The sequence below is a fragment of the Odontesthes bonariensis genome, chromosome 12 (genome assembly GCF_027942865.1).
Source record: "Odontesthes bonariensis isolate fOdoBon6 chromosome 12, fOdoBon6.hap1, whole genome shotgun sequence".
In the NCBI taxonomy this organism is placed as follows: Eukaryota; Metazoa; Chordata; class Actinopteri; order Atheriniformes; family Atherinopsidae; genus Odontesthes; species Odontesthes bonariensis.
The window spans coordinates 27,389,857-27,415,577 of NC_134517.1; positions in this window are offsets into that span (position 1 = coordinate 27,389,857).

Consider the following 25,721-nt stretch of genomic DNA (forward strand, 5'->3'; position numbering starts at 1 on the left):
AACTGTAGGCTCTTTTTTGACCATATAGCATTCAAAATGAATTAATCAAATTGCACCATATGTCTAGCCTGGCTGACGCGTCCACATCTCGATGCGATGGTGGTCTGGGAACTAGGTGTGCATTTTCTCGTATTTGAGGCGTGGTTTACGACTGCCTAGAGCCGTTTATTGGGCGCTACGAATGTCTATCAAATGGCGTCTGGTTCTTCCCATGCTGCTTTGCGCGCGATTCATAGCCAATTGTATCACTTATACCAGATGACGTATGTAGAGCGACAGAAATTCGACGAGGAAGAAGGCAATGAAATCTTTCAATGCCAAACGTTGCTCTTTTTTAAAAGTAAACTTGCGTTCTAAACTACTTAAAACACTTTCTAAGGCTGCATCGAACGGTAACGTTGTGTCTGCTGTAGGGGTGCGCGATCTGACGATATAAAATCGTGACTGGCGAGGAAGAGTGGAGAATCGCAGGCGATCTACCAAATTAGAGAAACCGTATAGATCGCCTTTGCCAAGCGCAGCGCAATGATTTTTTTTTTTTTTAATGCTGGTTCCCGCCGATGCGGCAGCCGACGAGCTGGTGAAGAAGAGGAAATCCACCTCTGTAATTTGGAATTGGTTCGGGCTTTCTTCTACCCTAAATCACTGCTGCTGGTCCACATCAGGAATGGGAACAGCAGCAGCGGCACCATCCACAGCACATCCATAGCGGCGCACGGGAGAAACTCTCGGGTCGGATGAGGAAACCGCTAGCTCGTAAGCTAACTACGGTGCAAGAGAAAAGGGATGCACCGCGACCGTGACAAACATTACACAGTTGAAAAGTATTCCTTTAGGGCACTCTGGTATTGGCAGTATGTGACTGTGGCTGCAGTAAATGAACATGCAGCGTTGCTCATCTGTTGCTAAATGGCATCATGAGGTGGAGTCAAGTCGTCATCTGTGGTTAGTTTTTCTATTTCCGGTTGCTTCACTCACTGTGTCAGATGTCATCAATTAGATCATTATTTTTCATCTTGAATTGGGTTACAGTTGAATTACAATGTGTTGATTGCCGAATTCTTTCTTTTACTCCTTAGCTCTTCTGTGGTTCAGCATGTCGACTTAACTCTACTGTAATTGGTCTTTTTTTTTTTTGGATGGAAGATCGTGATAAAAAATCGAAATCGTGATTTTATGCAAAAAAATCGTGATACAACATTTTTTCCATATCACCCACCCCTAGTCCGCTGCCATGTTGGATTAACACTCTACAAACTTCGATGTCGCGCATAGACGTCGTCATCGTCTTGCTGCCCCCCCCGTTCTGTGATTGATTCCCTAACTCAGGCAAAAATAAGGGCAGTGGTTTCCAGGCTGCCTTTGCAGTGTGAATGAAATCGCGTGCAAAGCAGCATGGGATAGCATCCTGATGCACTGAGATACATGCACATGAGCACAACTGTTTAGATGGTGTAATGTTTGCTGTGTTCATCAGGTCAGTTTAGAATTTTAGTATGTCGACATTTGCTCAGAGCAAGTAAAAAAAAATCACCTTCTGAAGACTTTGAATTGCTGTTTTCAAATTGCTGTTTGGCAAAATGTTCTATGGTTGTTGAGATATTTCAGGACATTAAGCAAACAGAAACATCTGACCTCCAGAGTTGTTCGGGTCACCTTTTAATGACATTACCTTGTTGCACTTTGTCTACTGCAGTTCAAGACATCTCTTCCATTATATTTCACTGAATTCATAAGCTTGGAAACAAATTTGATGGATTTAGTCCCAAGGCTAAACACGACGGAAGCTTTTTTAGTTCTAAGGCAAGTAAAAAGGGAGAGCCTTGTAACTTAGAAAAAGTGATTTGTTAGATTTGTAGCAAAAAGATAGCCAAGGATACCCCACCACCCAGTTCACCAAATTTGGAATTACAGCCACATCTGCAGGTCTGTCCCAGCACAGGGCCATTGCTGAACCGTTAGAATGAGTAAAAATCGATGTGACAGCATCAGAGCATACATTGTCAAACAGTGTGATGACGCTAATGACTGACTGAATATTTCAGTCATGGCTGTTATTATTTATGCCATGCCTACCATGTGCCAGTTGTTTGTTCATAAAGCCAAAAAGGCAGACATAAATCAAAATTTCAGTCATTATATTTAGTTATTTCTATGTTTGACTCACTTCATAAATTATAAATATGTGTATTGTTGAATTATTACTCGGATTGTACAATGATAGTCACATAAACACTAAACAGAGGAATACATTTTCAATGCCTTTTGTATGCCATATAATCATTAAGTAAAATTTCGAAATTGTGACAGACCTAATCACTGGATGCCAATGACAATAACTTTTAGGGATGTCCCCATCAGGTTTTTTTTGCCTCTGAGTCCGAGTCATTTGATTTTGAGTATCTTCCGATACCGAGTCGCGATCCGATACTTCAACAGTACATTAAAAAAAATGAAGAACCGCGATGAAACAGATCCAGGATGTCCCTGATTTTTTTTTATTTTATTCACCTTATTTTATCATTTAACACTTAGAAACAGAGCACTTCTGCGAGGTAGCTTGAACAAAAAGAGTAATCAAGTAATAAACTAATTCTTGACTAAGCTGTTATTTTTTCCCATTTGTTTTGAAATATTATGTTTCTGATTAAAAAAAATTATGAGAATAAATATACACATATAGATAGGCTATATATCTGATCCCTGATCGGGATGTAACATCTGATTCCGATCGAGTCTGAAACCATGTGATCGGCCCCGATTTCCGATCACGTGATCGGATTGGGACATCCCTAATAACTTTAATCACAAACTAATCCTGGCTGGATATACGAAAAAGACTGAGACATACAACCCCATGAAAAGATTTTTAGAAATAATGTATAAAAAAAAAAGCAAAAATGCGTTACTATTCCAGCCCCACGATCATCTGAAAAAGGCTGCTTTTTATCTAACATGTATTTTTGATTGGCAATCAGCAACAATACTGTATCATTCTGAGTCTAATACACAGACACACACACATACATGAACTAACTGCATCAATCAAAGACATTACATTTGATTACAACCTAGCCGGGGTGCAACTCCTGCATTGTTAAGGTGGATGGCCTTTTTAAAGGTCCTTAGAGTATTTTCAATAAACAGACATTCAAAGTGTTGTTAACAAACCGAGTTTACGTTAAAACATTTCCAGTTACTTTCTTGATTAGACATTGTCTCCGTCATTAGAGCAATCACAGTCGGTGGCCACTTGAAAAAACTAAATTATTCCAGGTGCTTTGATTTAGGGATTGATTACATTATGTTACAATGAAGTTAGTCATGGACTGTGAGCAGGTGTTCCTGTTTCCAAACAGAATTTTCTTTCTGATAGAGCTTTGGCATTCAAAACAAGATAGATAATGGAGAGATGTTTAATTGCATACATACATAAGTAAGGGCCCTCTGCATTATTGCATATATGAAAGGGCTGCGTTATTAGGAAGCTATTTGTCAATTACATCTGTCTGCTAATAGGATGAGCTGCATCTGGTAAGCTTCCATGCAGTAAACATGGATATCAAAAATATGCTTTGGACCAATAAAGTGTCAAATAAATTGCTCTCGAAAAGAAAACTAATGACTGGTCATAGTTTGTCTATCAGTCTCTCCTAATGTCTGTTTTTAGAAAGTAAAATAAGTCAAATAATCTTTCAGACAAAAAAGATATTGTAAAAAAAAAAACAGTTTTACATTGCATTTAACGTGACAAAACTTACTAAGAAAAACCCTCTATAACTTCATTTTCTGTGTTCGACTTGAAATTGTTTGACAACTAGCCTAAATTTTGTAAAAGACTTTGGCGATACCAAGTGTCAATTGTACAATACAAATTTGTTGTATTGTGGGGGCGCCTTGTCCTCCTCATGTAGGTTACTGCTGATAAAAGCATCTGCTAAATGTGTAAATGTATTGTGAATGTAATATCAAATGTAGGCTAGAAATAGAAATCTTCTCTCTCTTGGAAAGGATGTCAACACCAAATTTGTCCTTCAACGAAATGTCTGTCATAGGAAGAAAACTTAGTTATGTTTTTTTTAACCACTGTTCCAAATGCAAATCTAAATCTGACTCATACCTAAAAATGTGTCTGAGAAACTAAATTTGATTGTTTCCTGCATAATACATCTGGACCGAAAGTCCAATGTAAGCGTCTAAGAGCTCTACATCATGAAAATACGACAACTATCTCCTTTGATGTTTAGTTTCCTGATTTTGTAAAGTTAATAGTGTAGATGTTTTTCACAACCTCTTCATCTCCACAACTTCTTCAGATGCTAAATATGAGCAACATGAGTTCTTAAGAAATCCAGGACACCTGCAAAATGATGTTATCTGAGGATTTTTCCCTCTCACTCACATCACCGCTTATGTGACTGACGCATGCGTTTATATCATAAAACTGTTGGCTGGCACTTGCTTATTTTTAGACTGTGTAATCCATTCACTGTTAAATTCTCACATTCACGTGATTGTATACAGGTGTCCTCCTGTAATTATTCCAGAAAAAAACGTCAATTTTTCATCAGTTCTGAGCATGGCCTTTATCTAATTCATGCCTCTGAAATACAGGCTCACGGAAAATTCAACCACTCTATTTCAAATCATCATTTTAAAAGCTCAAAGCCTTAAGATTTTGTCATTACATACTTTTTCTTTTGCTTGGCCTAGTCCTTGCGTTCAAAATGTGTGGAGTGTGGAGAGATGTAGAGAGTTGTTAAGTGCAACTAAAAAATGTACAACATTAAGAAAAATTAGAATGAGTTGCTTTGTATTGAGTGAAAATGTAAATTCAGTCACCAATACAGTTCAATGTGAAACAATATAGATTTAGAGAACGCATATTTTACAGCAACTGTTCTTATCAGTTCCTTAAACTGTAATTTCTTTACTATTCTAAAATACTTTGTAGTCTTTGCTATAGACAAATGATTTATTGATGGTTTCATCCTGCAGTGCACTGTCTCTGTCAGTCTCTCTTTTCTTATTCATTGTTTCAAACAGCATTAACTTACGTGAACCTCCTCTTGTTTCTTTGAAGTTGCCAAACACATAACTGGCAGGGGGGGGTGGGGTACTGTCAAACCTTACCTTAGCTTTAACAACAAAACCAAGATTCCCATTTCAGATCGAGCAAATAAACTGCAGCTCACGCTCTCTACTGTAGCGAAACATGCAAATCTGAACGTTAACGTCCAAGATTACCAGATTAGTGACAGTCAGGGCAAAGCCAAGAGGTGGCTTGGGGTGGTTTACCAGCCCTATGGCCAGCCTATAAATCATAGAATAGTCCTTAAGTGGTCTATTAGTCTATGCATAGAACTGGAGTGCCATTGAGAAACTCCTATTTGATTATCAGTACATCAGTCCGACTTTATTTGTAGATACAATCAGAATATAGCGCAACTTGCTTTTCAGAGTGATGTAATGTACTGATTGTCTCCACCTCAGAATATCTGTTAGAGAGAATAAAAAGCTATTCCTCAGTGTATCATGTTTCAGCTCCACAATGGAAACATCCTCACTTGGGAATCCTTGAGTGCATAGATGCTGCTCGCAAAGAGTAGGACTAATAAATCACAGCTTTAATATGCAAAATAATCATTTTGGGTAACAAGGTTTTGGATTTGTGAAATGCTCAGAATAATGGTATTGAAATAAATCTGTGCATTTTATGAGCTACTTTTGGTTCTCACATCCATTTACCCTTGCGGTATTAGAATTGTAGAGCGCATAAAGCCCCACCGAACAAATTTTAATTGTCGAGGAGCTTAACGAACTGAAAGTGTCACCGCTGGGGAAAAAAACAAAAAGTGCTTGATTTTGTTTTTAGGGTGAATCCTGCATTTCTTCAAGAAAACACCTGCCTGTACATCTGCAGGTGTGAGTGTATTCACAGAGTTATTAACCATGACAGCAGCAACCAGTGATTCCTTGATATCATTGTCTCTGCTAACATAGGGCAGCAAAGTACCAGAGACAGCCATGAAGGTCACATTTCTCAAGATAGATTTTTAGTGTTTTTATTTGAAGTCATATTTATTCTGTTGAGCACATATTTAAACCTCTTTAAATGATCTTTTTCTGTCAACCATTGCTTACATAAAAGCAATTCAAATGAATGGGGAATTCCTCGCACAAATGACTTTCCCATAATAGAGCACCTTTTTTAGTGGCATCTTACATATAGTTGAATCCATCCATACTTTTTTAGTGGCATCTTACATATAGTTGAATCCATCCATACATTTTCTATCCCCACTGAATCCTTTGATTGGGTTGACCCCACACATACACAGGGAGAACATGCAAACTCCACACAGAAAGGCCCCAGCTGGGAGTTGAACTTGGAACCTTCTTGCTGTGAGATGATGGTGCTAACCACCACACCACCGTCCAGCCCCATAGCTGAATCTACTTAGAAAATAAATCCTCTTCAAAGGAAACCTCTTTTAGGAAGCATTATCACTGACATGGTTAGTGATGATGATTTCATGCTCCTATCCCTCTTCACATCAGTCTGATAGAGGGCAGGAAGGAAGCTATTATTTGGGCAGAGGAACCATAATGCTCTCCTGGGCTAATACTTCTTCACATTGCAACCTAGAGCACAAAGCCCTTTTTTTTTCTTACTCTATTGAATTTGCTGACCCCCAACACCTCAACAGTTTTCAATTACATCAGTCCCCACCCCACACCCCACTTGGAATACAAATGTCGCAGCTTGAACAAGGCTTATCTCAAGGGTCTTTGTCAAGTAGCCGGCTTATTTGTCTGTTGCTCTTTCCAGCTGGCCACACAGCTCGCTCTCTGAGTGTTATGCAGTTGTCAGGAGGCTGAGGGAGGCTGTCACTACACCTGGTCAGCCTCCTGATGGTCCACTGGCCTTTAGCTTGGATCCGCTATTTTCATCACCCCTATTAACTTTGGATCACTGGCTATATTCTCTAAATCTTCCTTGCGCATAATAGAATTAGTGCAGCAATACACTTCCCTCTTAATGGTCAAATGTGTGTTTTTCTTCACCTCCTGATAGACACCTTTGGTCTCATGTCTTTGAGTTGTCAGTAGTAATTGCATCTGATGAGAAAGTGTTCACCTGAAGCATACACACGACCTCTAGTGAAAACATGCTGTTCCTGCCATTACTCAAATTGAAATGTGAAGCTGCAGTCAGTTTGGATTTGATGCCACTTTGATATTCAGGCTTAGCACTGCTTTTTAAATTCAAAAGCTTGTTTGTGTCTCATGGAATCAGAAAGTCACAATATTATACATGGGTGGATGTCACAAATAATGACTGGCAAGTGAATGGTATGTAACTGGAGCCTTAGTAATGTGGACGTGAAAGGTGGGAGTTCAGACTAATTCCAGTGGAGCTGCTTAAGAGCAACACTCTTGATTCACTGAGTCTTTTGACTGTGACTGTTGCATCGTGTCTGATTGACCCAAATAAGTACCTGTATCCATGTGGAAATTACAAAAGAGCAGGGAAAATATCAATTTAGAATTTTCACATATGCACTGCCAGAGTCTTATACAAAATTTCAGGACTTGAAGACGTGTGAGAATGTAACACCTGCATCTAACAACCAAAGATTACAGAACTTCTGGAAATAAGAAGTGGCGACAAAATCACATGACGAATTAAAGAAACAGCAAGACACTTGGTTCTTCTTCACCAAATTACAAACTTGCAATGTTAGAACAGAATATTTTTTGTATCTTGTCCTGCCTCTTTCAAGCTTTAGCAAAGGATGTAAGGAGTAAGGATCTGTCTGACTGGACAATCTCGTTCTGTGTGCTACAAATATGAAAACAGTCTAAAGCTTTTGACAATCAACTCCTAGCCCAGTTGTTAGTGTAATAGTGCTTTCTTTTTATCAATGGGGTTTACATTAATGATCAGTGAAGAGTGTGTTTCTTGCAATTTATCCTTAGCTGTGTGTTGGATACACTTGTTGCAGTTATGTGTATGTGTGGCATCGGATAATAGAGGACAAGATCAAAATGATACAACACAGAGAGAACTTGTTATCAAAGTAAAATTGTGTGTCTTACTTTAGAATATATTTGGACTAACAGTGAGCCTCATGCAAGAACATTTTCGTATTTCGTATATTATTAAAAAACTTTGTCACATCTTGGTTGGATTTATGCATTAACACCGTTTGATTAGGGTTAGAATTTAAAACTATTTGGTTTGAGTTAGAAAATGATCATTGTTAAGGCTAAAACAACGTTTACAACGTGACCATCATCCATTGCTACCCTTTACATACAGATGCTCTCACAAGCATGAGAGATCGCATATTCTTCTAAAGTAATTATAGATAGGTTCTGCCAACGTGCACAGACAAACGCTGGGAGGTTTTTTTGGGATTTTGCCCTATGTATCAATGAGTTAATCCCGATCAAGCAGATTCTGATGCTATTTGGCACGAGGCTCCTTATATTATGCTTTTCTTATTACCGCTAAACCTTTATGCAAGAAGAAGTTTAAAAAGCTGTATTGGTCTACTTTGCACTGCCTACGTGGTATTTTTTCCATTTACATTTAATTACCTTCCATATTTCTAGTTCAATGGCATTAGGTGTAAACAGACAATCACACCCACACACGTACACTAAAATCCTGTTAACAACCCTCACATTTTCTGACTTTAGAGAGAATATTTTACACAACTTGAGTGTTTTTGTAATGAGAAAATTGCTATCAGTCCATTCAAAAGATGCATACTTGCCTGAGTTTGGAAGCCCAAGGCTCTGAACCTTCGAGGCTGGTAATCTACTGATGTAGCATTTCCGTTATCTTTCTCATTCTTCCTGTCTGAGTTTTCTGCTGCAGTCTTTCTCCCTGAAGCCTCACTCTTTCTAGCCTTTCTTCATGTGAGTGACAATAGGCAAGCATTTATTTGAAGACCTCAACAATTCCACTTTCTTAATACCATGTTGTAAAAAAAAAAGTTTTGTGCTGCATCAGTAAGTATTTTTTTTATCAAGTTGAACCTCTATAAAGTTCGGTTCCGTCTTTACATTCTCTGGTTTGTCGATATGAAAAGCTTTTTGAATCATTAAAGATAACAATATGAAATTGTCTTTAATCCCAACGCTACAGCGATGAGCGAATACAGAATTTCCTTCAGGAGTTAAAGTCAACAAGAATGTGAAGATTGAACAGTTCTTGAGCAAAATCCTTGCAGGCCAACCTGACAATGTTAAGATGCCAAGATCTTGTTTTCATTTTTAGTAAGCAGTGAAATACACACACATTTGGAGGATGCTCGATGAATGCAGTGAAGAGGCATGAAGTTGCAGCAAAGACAATAGAATTATACCTCATGTGATGCCAGATCGTGGAAGGAGTCTGGTCAACAACACATAAACATTCTTGCTGTATGTTTGAACAGCCTGATGCTTTTGTTTACAACTGTTTTCTATTTATTGCTGTTTTGGTCCTGTGAGGATCTGTGGATGAGCAGCTGCAAGGATCAATTCTTATCGATCACATTTCACCCTCATGCCCTGACACCCGAGGTGCACGAATCAGTCTTTTTTTGTGATGGCCCTTTGCTCTCCCCAGCAGTTGCCTGTTCTAAAAGGCTGCCTGTTGATGGGCTTTCTTATGAGAGTCTATCCTGTGGTAGGTCATTATTTCATTATACACGATCCTCCAGCAGCAGGCTTTGAGATGAATTTCTCTGTCCTCATTTGCAGTGCCACTATATAGAGTTTCTCTGCCTTTTTTTTCTTTTCTTTTTGCATCTAATTAGGACAGGATGTGTGCACCTAAACAAACAATGGGATAATGACTAGCATTGGTTTGTTGAGCTAGGTTGAGTGCCTCCTGGCTGAACACCAGAGCCATGAAGTGGGAATCACTTCATACGCAAATGTGGCAAAGCTGAGTGCCAGGCCATGTGGGTGCTTACCGGTTAGGTACATTACGTCTTGGACATGGTGTTTTAACTTAAAAATGTCTCTTGAACATTTTATTTAGGAAAAAGGGTATTTTTGGGAAAACAATATCTTCATAACACCTAAACAGAGTCACAATATACAAGCTCATGCAATTAATTAAATGGTTTGCATGACATGCTTCATTATATTCATCATGACTGTTTTGGTTTGTATTATAAATTTTGAATATTGTATTATGATGTTTTGACAATCATAATTGGCAGTTAAAAAAGATCAGAGTGAAAATAATGTCTCGAATCATCTCATGCTACATAATTAGCTATAGTCATTTTGGCTAATTAAAGGTAATTTCGACACTTAAGAGCTGGACCATACATCGACTGTTTACTGGTGTGGGTTTGTGTTACAATGATATGAATTGATTGGTGGGATGTGGGTTTTTCATTTACATTTTTTCTTTATAAACAAACACTGTGCAAGACTGGCCTTATGAAAGAGATGTTGATTTTTTTTTACTGAAGAGAAGTAGCAAGTTATTTTGTCAGTAAGCCAGAATGTCATAGCCAAGCTGAATAAATGATTGGAGATGTGAGGATTAGACCCCCTTTAGTCTCTCAAATACAGTGCCCTGTGGATTCTCCCTCAAATAGCTTCATACTCCCTGGAGCAAATTTTTTAAAGGTTCATAAATCCTTTATTCTTTAATCCAATATTTAGATAACTGAAATAAATTTGAAGAAGAAACAGTGTGTATGGGGTTTCTGTTGGATATAAGGCTTGTAATGTTTACTACCTTCAACTAAATACTTATCGTATTGGCAGACAGGACAGCTGTAGGTATAGGGCCAAATCTCTTTGCTTACACCATTTTGAAGACTTTATGTAAACATGTAAAGAAACTCACAAAGATATATCTGTATCAAAGATTTGAAATCAGTAATTTAAAAGAAAAAGTCAGAAAAATGCATTACTTACAGTATGTAATAGTTTCACTAGTAAAACATATATTTCCTATTCACACAGCATACAATAACTTACTATGCGGTGACCCTTACAAAAGTCAAATTCACAAAACAATCATTGCAAGATGGCTTTGCTTTAAAAAAATTAAAATAAAATAAAGGCTATGGCTATCTATGGCTTTTAGATCAAACTCCAATCCAATCAGTGATTTCAAGAGGAGTGACAAGGGAGAGATCTTGTGGCTTCCGCAGCTGGCATTTTGGTCTTGAAAACATCTGGTGCATTTATAGGAACAAGGCAGAAAGAGAATATTTCATTAGTCATAACATCTCTTGGGATCAGTTCTTTCATGTCTTTTAAAATGTGCTTTTTGGGCCTTGCTTTTGTTCTGCACTCAAATGAACAGAGAAATGAATACCACTAAATCTAACACCTAATCATTAATAGCATTTGATGGATCACCATCAAATGACTTAAATATCAAAGAAATATCAAAGTTGTCCTTTAACCAAGCCGATTATGTTACTGCCAACAGCCAAAAAGTCACACGTTTTTTTATCATTGAATTCTTTCAAGGTCAATAAAGTATTATTGCCCTCACCAGAATAGTAAGAGGAATTGATTAAGAAAAAAAAGTTTCAGGCCACTTATTATCAGTGGTCTGCAATAAATTGATTTGATTTGAATGATATTTTACCAATTTCCTGAGTGAAATTATATAATAGATTATATTAAAAAAAAGATTTTTTTTAATGAAAACAAGATCTTTTTTAAAGATTTTATAAAACTCAGAAGACGAAATACTGGAAACTTTGAAGTATTGCAGAGATAGAGAGACACAGTTAAACTATCTAGAGATCACTATGAACATAAATTCATTGCAGTGTGGTGTTGTGTTTGGAGCTTTGCAGCTTTGCTGATGACATCACATTCAGCCTTATCTGGTAACCCATATGAATTCTGTGATGAACAACGTGGACAGAAAATCATAGCCAACAGTTAAATTTTGAAGGGTTGCATCCAGGGTGGACCATTTGTTGTTAGCAAGCACTATAATCCCTCCTCCTTTACACTCACCATTGTTGTCTTCAGCCTGCTAATGTAATCTGAAAATTGAGCCAAAAGTCGTTTTTTTATTCCAGAACATGTTTCTGCAGCCATATCTGTGTATGCTTTAGCATTCAAAACTTTTCCAGTTTATTTGCCAGTGATCTCACATTCCACATGAAGATTAAGGGAAAAAAATGTTTAAACTTCCACCTCCTTGCTTTCGGTTTTGCTCCTGCACTATGTTCTTGATATCTCCTCTTCATCTCATAGAATTTTTCCAGGCATTACAGGGAATTTTAAAAGCTCAATTTGTAGCTCCCATGAGTAAACTGTTTTTTTGTTAGCGTGGTTACTTATCATAACAGATGTTAAAAGGTGACATGAGTTCCAGTAGAAATCACTTGAGCAGCACAGCATCCAATCCAGCATTGCAAAATGTTAAAAAAAGGGGTTTTAATGAACTAAAGAAAATACAAAAAAAACACACAACAATACAATATAACCAGAGCTGTTGCAACTGGGTGCTACATCCGAAAAATTAGTTTATAGGTTAAAGCGCCCATTTAATGGTTCATAATTTTATTTTGGAAGTCTACTCAAACATCTTTAAATGCTTAAACGTTCACACACACAAAATTTTTTTTTTTTTTCAAATACTATGAATTTTAGCACATCTTTTCATGATGTGTCTGAAAAACTATGCTTAGCTCCTGCCTCTTTAAAGCTGGGATTATATTCGCCCCACTGATCATTGTGCCGGCGAATTGTGGCGTTAACATGCAGCTCCATGACCATTAATATTAGCACTTTAGGTATGCTGGAGTCACTGCAGTTGTCATTCTAAACAGTAGGTGTTTTAAAAAATGACACTGGAAATGACACTGCTTCATTGCAGGAGTAGCACTGTATGAAGTTGAATAATCGCATCTTCTTGGGTTTTCATTGGTTACGCAGATGCCTGTAGGGACAGACTCGCTCACACCCTCTTCCTTGTAGCTTTTTCTGTTTGTCATGCACCACTCAAGCAGTTTGTGACAGATGACAGATGCACGACCAGCCGCAGAGTACCAAGTCTGCCAGTTTCCGTGACGTCAATTCAGTGTAAGGCCACATCTCTTAGTCTTCTCTGATCTGCCATGTTATTATTTAACAAAAGGGGGAAGCAGCCAATCATGCACTGCTTCAAGAAATGCCAAATAAATCAGAAGGTTTAAAACGAGGAGCAGTAAGACAGAAACATGTTAGCTCAGATAAAGGCATTTTTACCTATGGAGTGCCCTGTTTATTTTTAAATCTCAATCCTTTTTCTAAACTTTTACCGCTTGATAGTAAAGAATACCCATCCCCAACAACATTAAAAACCAACAGTTAACCCCCCTTTTTTTTATTCAAAGAGCTCTTAGACTCTGTAACTTTACCTTTTTAAAATGTACAGAAAGGTGGCTTTACGACACTGAAAGACAGAAAAAAACCCACAGGGTATAATATGTTCTTATCATTTTGGTGAACTCTGTTACAGATCCCTTCATGCAGGATATATGACTACCTGTGAGATTAAGCAGGTGTATATTTTACACGCTTTGGTGGTTATAATGCATTATCCCAGCTTTTTCCTTCCATCAAAGGAATTTCCCAATTTGCTGCAGGCATGTTATTTTATTAAAATCAGAAGACATTAAAAATGTCATTGACTTTCATTAGCTCTGTATCATCCTTTTACAGTCCCATCAGTTCAACTGCATTATACAGTTACTTAAAAGTCTTCAGTCCGTGGGCCATGATGTCCTTTTATTTATTGGATATATTGTATATAAGTGTATGTAATGAACTAACCTGTTTGTTTGGTACCATGTGGATTTGACTTTATAATTTTTTTTCACCCAGTCTCCTACTTAAAAACACGAGTTCTGCATAAATAATTTCTGCAATAATCAAAGCTGGGCTGATAGTACTTTATAACCTTGTCCTTTTTTTCCACATTTGATACATCTGTCTGCTGCTCTTATTAACAATGACAAGATCTATTGTATTGTCTAGAAAAAGGCAATAAATTTGTAAAGTAAAATTAAATTAATTGAAAAATTATGAAAAATTAAGTGGATGCATTCTCACATCCTTGACCAGAAACTTAACAACCATGTCATGTCTTGCCTCATAGTGTATATTAATTTGTACAAAGAGAGAATACAGATTAACATATGAAATTATTGTTTGTATGATACACACAGTGAGGATGAACTCATTAAGAAACCTCCAGCATGCAAGGTTGCATCTTGGGTGCATCACTTGCATCTGCTTTAACCATAGCAGTGTCCACGTAATAGCTCTCAAACACACTAATACAAAGAGTGCAATCCTCTTACAGCTGAATAAGCAGCTACCTTCTATGATCCCTACTACTGTAAAGAGTATCAACAGTTAGCTGATAATATGATGACATAAACCATTCTATGTTAAAGGTTATCCAAAAAGCCCAGGTACTACATTTTCACTGCTGTTAATTTATAAAGGAATAATTATTAAATTAGATATCACTTGACACAGTTAGTTCTCGGGCTGCTTTAGGAGCTGTTCTGTTTGTGCAGTGCATTTTACTTAAGCAAGAAAATGAGCACCCAGTCTGAGGGCAGCTGTGGCCTAGTGGTTAGGGAGGTGAACTTAAAGGGGAACTCCGGGGCATTTGAAGCGTGTTTCCATTGCTAGAGGTTGTCAAATAGTGACAGTATGACACAGAGAGGTGCGTATCTGTGCTCCCTGTGTGGAGATAGCGCTGTCCGCACAGCATGTCATGCGAGGCTAATACGTGGTGGCTAAGGGGCAAGCGCTAACCCTTCCACGTAAAACAACAACTTGCACACTGCAGAAACGTCACACCACTTTATAACCCATCCGACAATAAAGTCACAAGCCTTACCATCAAAACCATATGCATGGTTCTCACATTACTGGCATGGGGACGTTACAAAACAACTTTATAAACAGCATGTAACTCACCGGCTGGTTGTAGGCTCGCGCATGTGAAAGCCCAAAAGAGTCGATGGAGAATAATCCCATATACAAAACAATTATATTCTCTAGAAAAACTGTGTTCAAGTATTTAAAACATTACAAGAATATTACTGGGTATGTATTGTTGTAATGTTTTAAATACTTGAACGCAGTTTTTCTAGAGAATATAATTGTTTTGTATATGGGATTATTCTCCATCGACTCTTTTGGGCTTTCACATGCGCGAGCCTACAACCAGCCGGTGAGTTACATGCTGTTTATAAAGTTGTTTTGTAACGTCCCCATGCCAGTAATGTGAGAACCATGCATATGGTTTTGATGGTAAGGCTTGTGACTTTATTGTCGGATGGGTTATAAAGTGGTGTGACGTTTCTGTAGTGTGCAAGTTGTTGTTTTACGTGGTAGGGTTAGCGCTTGCCCCTTAGCCACCACGTATTAGCCTCGCATGACATGCTGTGCGGACAGAGCGATCTTCACACAGGGAGCACAGATCTGCACCTCTCTGTGTCATACTAACAGTATTTGACAACCTCTAGCAATGGAAACACGCTTCAAATGCCCCGGAGTTCCGCTTTAAGATCAGAGGGTTGCAAGTTCAAATCCCGCCATTACCTCTCCCTACACCTCTATCCATGGCTGAAGTGCCCTTGAGCAAGGCACCTAACCCCACATTGCTCCAGGGGCTGTAACCAATACCCTGTATCTAAATAGCTGTAAGTTGCTTTGGATAAAAAGCGTCAGCTAAGTGTAATGTAATGTAAAGGACAACATTCAATTTTTTTCTCAGTGGTGACAAGGAAAGGACGGAAAACAAACACACTCATAGACTGTTTTTATCTTTGTTATCCAGCAAATATACCCCTTTTTAATGCATCATACAAGTTAAGTCCCCTCACAACCTCTGCCTTTGAAAAAAAACACAAAAAGAAACACACATACACAAAGTTTGGAAAGGCTGGGAGGACTGAGGACCTATCTGGCCTGCCGCTTGGAGATGAGCCCATACAGTACGCCATGTGTTTTAAGAATGCACCACATTATTTTAGGATTAAAAAAAAAAAAACCTCCTGTCTAAATTGTATAAAATCTGGACTGCTACGTGATTAATCTGCAGACTCAGTGCAACACTAGATTCTAGCTGCACTGAAGCTGAACAGATAAGGTTAAGAAAAAAGAAGAAAAGAATATGAGCATTCATGCAAAATAAATAAACAGTTTAAAGGTAGAGGAAGGGAAAAATGCAATAAACTATTTAATGTGCATTACAAAATCATACAAAGTCAAACAAAACCTGCAGAGGAAATATGGTCTTCACCCAGAAAGCCACATGGTGTTCAAAGAGCACCGTGGAAAAAAGGAATAATATTTGGATGTTCAGTTACTTTATATCACTCGGAAGTATCACTTGACTGCTGAAACTCAAATAGATGGTCAACATAATACAGCACTTCATACAGGAGCTTAATCAAAGATCCATTTTGATTGTTCCTTTTTTTTGTTTTTTTTTGCTGCTAGTTTAGTCTCTCATGTTGGATTGAGTTCAGACCAGATGTCATTGTGGTTTACTTGTACGAAAGCCTCTTTGGGTACAAACAATGACTATATATAAACTGGAATATTAAAAATGAATTCTATGCAGAAGTGTCTTAAACTTGCACCCTTTCTCTGATACACAAGTCACATTAGCATATAGACATATATTAGCTAATGCTCTATACTTCTTGAATGTTTTTTCGTCTCATTTGCTAATTTTAAGTCTTTACACCACACACCACACCATGATGTAAATACTGTTAATTATAGTTGCTACTCTATAGCCACAGATCAACCATATTTCAAATCTGTTACCAAAAACAGATAGCGACTTCCTAATATCCAAAACTCAAGTCATCAAAACAGTAGTTTAAAATCCAGTTGGTGACATGGAGCGAACTGTTTCTATATTTAAGACACATACTACTGACGGGCTGTTACAGGTTGGGAAAGGGCTTCTTGATTTGCATGCTTACTGTTGGTGTGGCATCTCTGCCATACTACAAATAGCTTTACTTGACATAACTTCAAATCTGTTATTTATTCACATTATTTTGATCATTCTAGTTGATTTTGGAATGTTTTACTGAAAGGTTGATCTGAGCTACCTCCTCTAAGTATGTTATTGTTGGCATTTGCAACAGGTCTGTGATTTAAAAAAAAAAAGATTACCAGCACTGAGAAATAAGAGCATATGTGCTTTCACAGTTTGATGAATATTAGGCACTGACTAAATTAGGCCATATAAATACACATTTTACAACTAAACACTCACAGAAGTTATTTTGAATTGTACAGTGTACTGTCTGGAAAAACAATATGTTGGACTTAAAATTAAATCTGTATCATTTCTTGCCAAGATGACTCTCTGGTTCGTAAAACAGAACTATGGGAAGTCCTGTGGGAAAGTTGTTTGGAAAAGGGCAGGGACAGAAATTCCATAACTGGGTCTCATAAATGACTTTAAACCAATCAAATCAATGAAGTAGAACCAGTCAGTAAATAGCACCCGGCTTTGTTGCACACTGAAAATCCACCTGTATCAGTCCTAACTTTTATTATCTCATAGTAAGTATGATCTGCAAAATCTTGTAACAATCCATCTGCCTCACAAGGTTAACGTCTTTCACCTTGTACAAAGAACAATAGTATAGAAGAGGCTATTATCATACCCACCAATGGAAAACTGTGTTTGACATAGAAACAGTGAATAAGCCAAACAGTGGAGATTTTCACAGGTGATTTCTTATCTGCATGTAAACAGACAATTTAAGTATCTATAAATATGTATCAAAAGTGCTTGAAGCTGATTTAATATCTGACAGAGTCATGGCACCATCCTTCATGCAGTGAATTAGAAGACAGATTTGCACACACTTGTAGCCCTTTGAGAAGAGTTTGAAAGTTTGAAATGGAACTATTAATACAAGAAAGAGAATAGCAAACCACACAAGGAATAACTGTGTGAGCTACTAATAGGAAAGTATAAATTATCACATTTATAATATACTTACAGATGTAATGTTACATGTTATCTGCTGAGCATTAAGTGTATCACAGTTTTACATTTCATTTTAATCAGTTATAGCACTTTTACAAACCGTCACTTGAATTGTGTTGCATTTTATCACATGCAGTGACTTAATGTCAGTGGGGTTACATGGCACTGAAAGGATCAGATAATTGGCTAAATTACAATAAGAATGAGTTGAGCAAGGGTAATTATCCTTGGATATATGGCGGTGAATTAATCGGATCATAGGGACAAAGCATGTCATACTCTGATACGATAGGTGGTGCTGTACCCATTTCAACTATCGCTAATAGAGCCACTTCCGGTTGAACCCTTCAACACCAAATGGCATTCGAGAAAATGGCGAATGAAGAGCAAGATGAAGCTACGTCCCTCCACATTTCGTTTGTGATGAGCTGCTTATTGCGCAAACGCGATGCACAACGGCGCATTCTCCATCGCGGTATTTTTCTTTCTGACGGCGACTACAACAATAATATCGTCTCTTCCGACTTCCGGTTCCCGACCCCGGGAAAAGATCTCGAGCATGCGCAGAACGCAAAGTCTAATTCACCACGTGCTTCACCATCTACAAGCACGTTTATTTTGACTTTCAACCGAGTTATCTCGGGGTCTTAATCCGATCGCGAGTAACTCGATTCGATCCAATTTCTTGTCAGATTAAGCTGTCTATGCACATAATAACTCAATCTTATTGTAATTTAGCCTATTATCTGATCCTTTCAGTGCCATGTAACCCCACTGACAGTTACACTTCTTTCAAGCGCTTGTCCTGAAGTTGCAGATTGAGGCGGAGCACACCAGAAAATGATCAGAATCCTCAGTGGCTCGGAGAAAAGACTGATTTTATCGGTGTCCTATGTATGATATTGAAAATTTGTGGTCGTGTTGGAGCCACAGATGGTATGTGAATTTAAATTAGTGTGCCCTTTAATCGTACTTCAGATTTTCAAGTGGCAGATGGAATATCAGCATCTAAACTGATGAACAAGCTATGCCATCAGGTTAATTTATTATATATAAGTACTGCTATGATTTATAATCCCTATACAATCTGAATGTTCTGCTGTGCCAGTGTACAGCCAAACAATGGAATGGAAAAATATCCGGGTTGTCATCATCACTGACTGTGAATGTCAAGTGCTATCCACAGATTGACAACTAGAAAGCAATGTGGAGTAAAATTATTTTGGGATTATATTTTTACGTTCAATATTAAGTTCACTATCAAGGTAATATTCCTCATTCAGTGATTAACTTGATTGGAACTGGACTGAAATAAGTAACACTTAAATATTGTCTGTATCTACTCTCATGAACAAACGCCACATGGACACGTGTGAAGGACCGGCTGGATAAAACAAAACCATATTTTTCTTTTCTTATGGATTGAGAGAAAAATCCATTTATCTCCCATTGATATTTTGCTTTTATTGTCTCCCCCTTTTTTTTAGTATGATGTAGTTGCTACAAAGGTATATTTCAGTGTAAAAATTCAGTAACAACATACTATATATAGATAGTAACAGTCTAAACTTTTGACAGATTCTAGTGATAAAAAAAAAGGCATTTTCCAGCTTACCATAAATGTGATAAAACTGCTTTTTTGTTGCAAGCAATCTGTCTTGTAGAAATGATGGAAATATGTGCCAATATTCCAGTATAATGCAATAAGTGGGATAAAAATGGAAGAGGACAGGGAGACATTGTTCAGCTTAATCCTTTTCTCTTGTCAGGTAATTTTTGACTGACATTTATTCTCTTTGGCATCGTAAACATCTGTAACTGGAAGCTCACCCCCTACACTGAAGGTGAGCAGTAACCAGCCGATGACTGATTTAACCTGTCAGGTCTCAACAAATTTGATTGGATTTGGCCATGGTGAGGTCTCTGCTTTCCCAAAGCGAGCCTCTCCAGTTTTCTCACTCATGAGACAGAACGTTCGATAAAGTCCCACTTTTAGCATTCCCTTTCTCCTTCCTCTCTTATCTGGAAAGCACAACCAGACAGAGGCCCCACACAACAGACGAGATAGAGCCCTCATGCTGTGAGTCCATTTGTCATGCAGTGTCTGTCCACCTAGGGACAGATAACAACAGCAACACAGACTTTTAATGTGAGAGGTTAAATATTCTCTTAATTGCTATCAGTGGCTAATATAGTCCTGTTTGCTTTCTCTCAAAGTGCCGTATTTAATCGTCTCCACTTGTGGCTACATTTTCACAGTTTCATCCATTTCAACCTTCTGCTGCTCTTCTAGTGCATCTGTTCAGTTAGACTATATCTCCATTATCAGCTTATTTCTAAATATAACTAATTTTTAAATTGGGAAAAAGATTGAATATTTTATACGTATTAACTAAAACATTAAAACAGCACACTGACAATTATTCTCCAACAGGGCAACAGGGCAATGCTTAATTCTGCAAAATGTGGGCAAACAATGTCTCAGTGGGTGTTTAGCAACATGTGAAGATTGAAGCTGTACATTTATACTGGGTCAAAGAATGGGCAACAAGTATCTATTCAGATCAGTTCACGGATAACATCAAACAGTATAGATATTATAAAACACTCTTTGATCCTCAAGTCTCATTTCCTCTCTTAAAGCTGCCCAGACATCACTCACAATGAGGTAAACAACTAATCCCGCCATATCGTTCACAGTTATTTTCAGAGAGGCTCATATTTAATTAATGTTAGATGCTTTCAGTCTTATTGCATATTTATGCGGCACTGCCATTTCTATAACATCACACCCAGATTGCTCAATTCTTTGTGTCTCATTTTATGACATTGTCACAGGGCACATTGCTTTGCCTTTGGTAACTATTTTTATATGTCAAAGCTGCTGTGGGAAATTAACTGGGGAGTCGAATCTAAAACACGTATGTATGTTACACAGTGTCATGCAAAGGAATCTGAGGTTTTGTAGATTACTGACGTTAAGAGTCGATTTTAAGGGGGGCTGTCCTTAAAGGTCTGAAAAGTCAATTAAATTAATTCTGATGGAACATCAAATATTGAATTGAAGGACTTTTAAGGATAGAATTTTAATTCCACTTTTGCATTTCTGAATTCAATATTTCTCACTTTGACACATTTTTTTATGCCACAATTCAAATTAAATGTAGAAAAGTGTTGTTACTGTTTGCTATTGCTTATCAGTTGATTTTTGAGTTATTTTATTGTACCCAGTTGTGCTGGAGACTGATTGAGTGCCATGTTGCTAAGAAAAAGATAAAGACATATATTATTAGTCATATTTGTTTCTTTTTTAAATTGAAGACAATGCTATGAATAGCTGCATAGATATATTATTTTTACTGCTGTCTCTAAACATTTACAATGTCTGTATTTGAGAACTGCTGCTTGATGTTAAGACTCTTGTTACTGGTTTTCAATTACCGTCAGGTTCACAGTTGGCAGTGCCCTCCCTTACTGTCCCACAAGTCTCTATGGCACATAGTTTTTTATGAGGGATGCATTATTCAGTGCAGTAGTTCTTGGTTGGTGTGTTGATCTGAGACTCCATTTCCTGTTTCAGATTTGATTAGCTGTCTTGACTATGTGCCACCTAAGGTCTGAATAGATTACAATTCTTGAAGCGACAGATATATTCTGTGTCCTGTTCTGTGGAGTTCTGAGACACAGATGAGCTCCATAGTCCCACCAACACCATTCTATATCTTGATTTACAACCTCATCTGTTCGCCTTTCCTGAGATAAATTAAGTAGTGTGCTGACACTGACAGTTGTTTGGGCCGTCCTCGTTGCAACTTTTTTGGTACTATTTGATATACTTGTGATTGCTTTCACAACATACAGCTTTTTAAGGATAATCAATTCCTTTTATCCACTGAGTCATCATTCCAAATTCTAAAATTTGGGTTTGGAATAGATTAGATTAAAATAAGTAGTAAATACTAAAGCAAAATTAATGAGACTATTAGTCTAATGCTGTCAATCAGTTAAAATCAAGAAATTGCTAATCAAGATTTAGCAATTTCATCAATCCTTTGTAAAATCTTTCAAAATTAATTAACTTTTCACATTTTTTTTTCTACTTTCTATTCCAACCCTTAACATATTTCGAGGCTCTCAAGCTTCTCTTTCTTTGTCTTGATGTTCTTGTCACTTGCAATTGCTACATCTGTCACTACTGCTTTCCTCTGTGGTTTGTTGATCACCACAATGTCCAGTTATTTAGCCATTACCATGTCTCCAGGCTCCTAGCTCTGTCATATTCCACAACCTTTGGAGGTACAGTATCTCCCGCTTTGGCTGTAGGACTTTGACTCATACTCAGTACAGAGTTACTGCTAGATATCACCTTCTTCTTGAATCTGTCAGTGGTACCTAACATGCAGGGCTTATTACCTCTATGATGGTTCCTCCTCTTTTTCCTCTTCCTTGTTGGGTTTCTACTGAGTTAGGCACTCACTTAGCAGTTCATTACCATCTTCCTGATGTCCTTATAGATATTTGTAGTTTGTATAGTACCTATGATACCTCCTTGTTCTTAGTGTACAGTCTCAGGGTGATAAGACCTCCATGCATTGTGAGGAGCTTTCTTGTCTTGATATTAGTGGCTTATATCTCCTCATTTGGGCAGTTTGTTATGTCAGTGGATTATTTCCTTCAGCTCACTCTTTTGGACCTGCATTACTTTTACACATCGATGTATGAATGAATTGAATGGTAAATAAATCTGAGAAAAATACAAGAGAAACTAATAAAAAAAGTTTCCTTCTTGCATCTTTCTGTCCTCTGAACAAGTTCCGCTGACTGTGCAATCAAAAGAAACAGTTCATTATGAGGCCAACCCCTTATAAAAGATACTGTCTATATAGAATGCGTGGCTACATCCTTAGCAACAGTAAAACTGCCAGCTGAGGCAGGAGAGTTATTTCCAGCACTAATAGGATCAGGACACTTTTATCTAGAGCTTTTATCAGTTGATTAAGTAATGCATTGTTCTTTGTTGCCATGTAGAGGGTTGTTTCAGTCACCCCAGGTTGAAGGGGTCACGTCAAGGTGAGATCCAATCAGGCCAACAGCACTGTCCCAGGCTGGAGGGTACTGGTGTAATTACACTCTCCAAGACTCCTGGTAAAGTTATAGATAAGGTGTGGACATTGTTAGGGGACTTGGGGAAATGTTGTCCCCACAAACATATTGTTTCACATTTTTCATGTTAATTGCATTGTCAGGATTTGGTGTTACTTTGCATCATGAACATAAAGTTTCAAGGTGACTCTTTGCATTAGTTGATGGTGTGATAACTTTATTTTTTATGGTCAATTCTTTATTGCTTCACTCTCTCTATAAAAAAACTACTTCAAAAATACTATTGCATAACTCATGCAAAATTTGAATTCTTCTGGCAAGTAGTTGTTTGGGTTAGTTGCTCAGAGTTTACATATGGTCAATTTCCTTCAGTTCTGATTGCCAGATACATAAATTGCCAAAAGTTTATTTCTTTCCTGAGTAAATATAATGTAGAATGATTTTTCTGTTGCCTTCAATCCATCTATCAATGCTTAGTAACTTATGTGTCTCGATACATATGCAAACACTCATAGAATCCGGTCTACTCTGCAGTTTTGCATTACATTTAGAGAGTTGCATAAAGAAGATTTCTCTAATCAGTAAAGTTATGCTTACTATCATTTAAAGGAGATGGCAGGTGAAACACACATTGACACTTTTGACCTTTCTTTCTGGCAAGATTAAAAATGTGTATTTTAACAACTGTTTTATCACAATGGATATTAATATTGTTACGTATGATGATATTCTCCTGTATACCCCCTCTTTAATTGGCTCAAATTCTATTCTTTGCAGTTCTAGCATTTACTGCAGGATTCAAACATTTAACTATGTGGTAAAACATAAGGTGAAAAGCAAATGGAGCAGCCAGGTTAAAAGACCAGATCATAATCACCCATTCGGAGGGTTATAAAAACAAAACTGGATAAAAGAAAGTCTCTGCAGTTAACATGAACTGGATCCGTTAGCTGAGAGTAAAGCCACTAATCAAATTTTTTTTTTCTTTTTTTGCACATGAAATTGAATTACCCATATGGCGTAGCTCAGCATTGTTTTTGACTTGATCTTCCATACTGTGTGAGGCTTGTGGCATCCAGGTCGTTGATTTCAGTCCCTCTCAAAGCCCAATACAGCAGAGTAAATTTGTATCCCCTTGTGCATTGATGTATCTGATTGGTGGATCAAGTTTTATGTCCCCCTGTCTGTGACTCTCATTGAATTACCACCATGTGGGCTGAGCAGCTGTTCCTACTGGTCACAGCAGGCTGCTGTCGTTAATTGAAGCGTAATGGACTCAACAGCAGGGAAGGTCAGACAGAGCACTCTGCTGATGCACAGCCCTAGTCTGTTCCTTAGCACAATATACTGAGAAACTTTTCAACTTCTGAGGTTATATTTCAAGGCTGAAACAGTTTTTACTAAATTCTAATACTAAATTACCAGATGTCATTGTTTTTTTAATTCAGTGAGACTGATTTAAAATCATTATCACGTTATGATCTACAATAATCTGCCTCAAGATGTTGTTGCAGTTGAGATGAAACCTTTTAGTTAGTGCATTTAATTTTCTATTTGAACTTTTTTGGCAACGTTAACAAGCTTCTGTCTTGTTCTGCCCTTTTTTGGAGATCATTTCCCTGAAGAACCATGGTGAAATTAAATGAACAACCATAGTTTTCTCTCTTTGTTTCATCTTGGACACATCTGTTCCAGTTTCTTTTAAATCCTACTTGTGACCATTGCGTACCGTTGTTTTCACTTGCTGTTTGGTTTTGCACCAAAACCACAAGTAATTTTACAGCCAAGGTAGATATAGACAGCAGAAGTGCTAGGTTCGGGTGAGGAAAGGGTCATTGCTTGGCATAAAAAGAGCCTTTCAAAACACTGTATATTCATCAGAAGACATCATGTTAGCCGTTGGTTTGCATGGTTTCTTGAACTGGAAATTTACAACCTGTCTTTCTGGCAGCTATGCTGAGTGCTGCACTGTGTAGTGTCTCTGTAATTGTTAGTTCTATGTTCCACTGACTAATCCCACTTTAATGCCAAGCATTTGCTCTCAGATAAAATGAGATGTGATTAACTTATCATAGTCGACCTTGACTATTCACCAGCAATTTTGATTGTTACCTCTTCAATCTCTTACTTCTTTGAATCAGTTACAAAACCAACTGTTACTTGAAGAAACCAAATGTTACTTGTGCACTGCAGCTTGTCCAACGACACAACAAACTGTAAAGTGAACATTATAGCCTCTGTAAGAAGAAGAATACATGTTTTTTTTTGTTCTTTGTTTTTTTAAATTTTTATTACTGATTGAATAGCTGTCCTTTTTTGTAGTGACAAATTGTTGAAACCAGGTTGAACCATCTCACAAAACATCCCAAATCAGCTTGAGTCATACATATAGTCATGATCTGTATCGATATAGTTGATACATGCACTGTTGGTAACAGTACTGGAAGAAATACTGTGCGGAGCTGGGTGTAGTAAGTAAAAGTGAAAATTCAATTCTGCTTGGTAGTGTTTCAGTAATCCTGCTGATACAAACGGACAAACCAATGACTCAAACTCCTTGGCAGAAGTAATGATCCCACATCCAACCTGCATGATATGC